The sequence below is a fragment of the Pecten maximus genome, chromosome 13, assembly GCF_902652985.1.
Source record: "Pecten maximus chromosome 13, xPecMax1.1, whole genome shotgun sequence".
NCBI lineage: Eukaryota > Metazoa > Mollusca > Bivalvia > Pectinida > Pectinidae > Pecten > Pecten maximus.
The window spans coordinates 13839339-13843640 of NC_047027.1; positions in this window are offsets into that span (position 1 = coordinate 13839339).

A 4302-nucleotide genomic window follows, 5' to 3' on the forward strand; every position below is an offset into this window, starting at 1 on the left:
TTTGGGATTTACTTTTTACTTTTACATTTACTTTCCTCTTCCTCATGTCTTCCTTGGTAGTGCCTCACGTTTTGCGTTTAGTTAAGCGTTCGCCCCAATGAGGAAATTATATTCTGTCCCCTGGCAGGACATACCAGGGCCTTTAACAATGATAGTCGCTACGCTTGCTTATCGCTAAGCATTTAAAGAGTCGGATAACTTCTTTGCCCGTTGACAATATAATGTGATCGGATGGGGTATCCTGCTTGGAGTCGTCGGCAGTATGCTTCAGTGAGGCACGAGGGCCTACCAAAACACACATGCATACTATATACATGCACAGCGCACGCACGGAAGGTCGTCTTTAAACGACCGTAGCTGTTGATAGGACATCAAACAAATAAAACCAAAACCAACAACATGATATCATTGTCTCTTCTGAATGGAACAGCCGGCTTGTATGGTTCACATTCTTGGCCATTTTAAACGACATTCTGCAAATACAAATGTATATATGACTTGACAATAGAAGCTAATTGTAGTCAATATTGATCGAAATAAAGAAAATTAAATCTAACTTTACCGAGTTTAATAAGAGGCCCAATGAGCGTTAGTCGCTCACCCTGAATTCACTTCTTTGAGTGTTAAATAGATACATGTCCAGACGACATTAAAGTACCTGACGTTCCATATTGTTCTCATTGAACGAGTTGTTTCACAAGCAATGTCAAACATTGGCAAACAATTACCATTGATAATCTAACCACGACTTAATAGATAAATTGTTTTAAATTGTGTATTATGCTAGTTCTACACCCATTAACGATTACTAAAGAGTAATTCCTAAACATTTTCCTAATGAAATAATATGGCAGCATTTTCTTAATATAATAGCATGTATATGTATGATTCATGCACATTAATTGGTTAACTACCAGTACAAGAGCAAGTATCTATAGTATGCTACATTAGCATCCTCTCTAGCATCTTTGTATTGGGGGAAACCCCGTTGGCTGTGTGAGCTGTAATCTTCCATTTTTTTCATTATCCTCTAAATACTCTAAAAACAGACAAAACAATATCCGGAAAGTCGTACCAAGGGAAATAACTTCTACTGTCATATCACAGAATTGTCAATCTAGCCATTTCATTACCACAACATATGTCCATGAGAGCTTCAGTATGTGTTAACGGATCATGGCAAGAACAAATTGTCTAAAACACTTTAAGTATTGGTGTAATTTGACCAATATGAAGTCAAATAAAATTAATATTGGATGAAGCTATTTAACACTCATGTTTAGTTGACCAAAAGCATGGTTTGTACTGGCTCTGGACCATCGAGCATGCGAAGTGCGGTATCGTTCCAGACCGATCAATCCTCAGGGAATCGATTCGCGCACTATCTAATGCTAAGGGACTTGATTACTGCTAATATCGACAGATTTGGTTTATTATTGTTTAACTTTCTGTCAACAGTTAGGGTCATTTAAGGACGGTTTACCGTGCGTTCGACTGCCAAACGTGTGGTGAATGCGTACGTGTTTTCGGATGCTGCGGTATGTTCGTGTTAAGTATCATTGTTATAGGCAGGCAATCAAAAAATATTACTTGCGAAACTGAGACTTTTCTCAATCAAATGGACGCTCACTGTGCAAATTGGTGATACCAATCGTACATACTGATAATACCGATTTTTTTGTTTTCAATTTTACTCAGTATTTAAAATATTTAATATATATACTATTTGTTTGTTTATAGCTCTGTCAGTTAATTCTGTCTGTTAAATTCCATATGTATATAACAGTGTCATTTTGGGTCATATTATGATTTAGTTGGTGGTAACCATGGTTTACACAGGTCTGGAAAACAAAACAAAAACTACTCTTCAAAACTGTAAATCAATTGCAAATGTTCAGATTACAAATATATATACTTTTGTATTGGCAATGTGCAGGTTAAATTGGCTATGTTTACATATCTCAAACACGTGTCTTAAGGATTTGATAACGTTTTTTACTGAACATTGCTACCTAAGTACTCTGGCCAAGGTCTATCAAGCGCCTATTGATCTGTTTACATTCTGTAAGAATACTGACACACACAAGTGGGTTTTTTAAAGTTTACCTCATTTCAGTGAGTCTCCTACCTCATTTGAGGTGCACGTGGATGTTGGTCAAGATTCAATCATCCTTAGTACTCTAGCCATGACGTTACACACGTCGTATGACCATTTTACATTCAGTTATAATTCTGACGAATGCACATCATTTTTAGTCTCGTGAGTTACCGTATTTGCGTTTTCTATTTGTGGCTGGTATCATTTTCAGTCTCACTCACACTTGTTTTCTTTCTTTATTCGTTACCCAAATACATAAATTATAAAACAACGGTTGTTAGATCTCTCATTTAAAATTTCATTAAAAACACAGCGGCAGTAATCTCTATCCATAACTCCGAAATCTGCGCACTTTATCACCTCCGTCCCACCAATAAAAAAATAAGTGCCCAGCACAGAAATTTCGACAAAGGTATGATGCAAAACGAATATCTTACATCCTACCAACCTCATGTTGCCATGCTATATTTCGCGGAGATCCTGGACATGCCACTTCCACCAACCGATTGTAAACTTCATTTTTTTCCGAATTCAAACCGTTTTGCTAAATTCCTAATATCACAGTGACAAAGTAAATGGAGCAAATATGTAGACAACAACTTACTAGTACATTAAAGTAACAATCGGTGAATGGTCCCTTAGCTGCAGAGACAGTCATCGATACGATGTTTTCCTTATTTGTCTTACACGGTGTCACATATATATTTGCATTCCTTTGTTATCTCTGGGAAAAAATACGGGGGCATTTTTCTGGAACTTCGCCAATAGTTTCCTTTGTTGCACTTATTTCATATTGATTATAATTGAAAGAACGAAACGGCCCACAGGCGGCCATCTTAGATTTTGACAATTGAAGTTTATTGACAATATTTCTTGAAATGTATTCGACGGATATTGCTTAAACTTAACGAGTAGGTTTCCCTTTGTTCTATATGTACCCATTTCGTCTTGAGTCTGAATTCACGTTTAGTTAAAATGTCCAAAGGTCAATGTTATAGGTCCAAAACTCTAAGGTCATTTATGATTTTTTTATGTCATGATTAAGCAAAATAGGTCAATAAAAAAACGGATTCATCTGACCAAAGGCTAAGATCACTGGGTCAAACGTCAGGATAATATTTTATATCGTTCATTGATGAACATGTTGCTAGACATGATTAAAGAAAACTTGATACGAATTAAGGAGTCAAACGATTTAAAGTTATTGTGTAGAGGTCAAGGTCAGTGGGTCAGGGGCAAAGGTCTTTTTTTTGTTATCGATGATAAAAATTGAGATTATGAAGCAAAACCGGTCGGAATTAAATAATAGGGGGAGGGGGGGGGGGGTCAATTGTCTAAAAGAGATCAATGTAACTGGGTTAAAGGTAAAGGAAGTCTGGTTGAAAAGGTCGAGGACAACATGGATCCCTGAATATGATCCTAGGTCTAACGTCATTTCTGATTTTATTATGACATTATTAAGTAAATTTGGTCAATTAAAAACGCATCCATCTGACTAAAGGCTTAGGTCACTGGGTCAAAAGTCACGATCATATTGTTTATCTTACAGTGATGAACATGTTGTTAGCATTATAAAGCAGACTTCATAAGAATCAAAGAGCTAAATGTTTAGGTCATTGTGTGAAGGACAAGGTCAGTTGGTCAGGGAGTCTGTCTAAAAGATAATAATGCCACTGGGTTAAAGGTAAAGGACGTTTGGTTGAAAACGTTAAGGACCCCTGAACATGAGCCATGGTCTCAGTGATATTTTGGATCAAAATGAAACAAATAAAATATAACAAATATTTTTATACAAGTATTTCCATTTCCATTCTTGTTTTATAATCACAGTGACAAAATGAATGGATTCAATATGTAAAATATGTGAATGATCTCCTTCCTGCAGAGACAATCGCTCGGACGAGGTTGTCCTTGTCCGTCTCAGAATAGGCCATACATATATAACGCATCCCTACTTATTGAAGCGGGAGGACCAGCCCCCGTGCGTCGCATGCAATACTCACCAATCACATATTAGATATGCAGCTCTGTCTATTTATTTGTGGTATTATTATTACTGCGCTGAATCATACGGTTCCGTATATGGGACACAAGTTTCAAACAATATTGACACAAAGTAGATAAAAACAAGACTTTTATACAACAATTTAATGTAAATATTCTGGGATCAATAGATGATCCTTTTACCAGTGAAGAATGTTCGC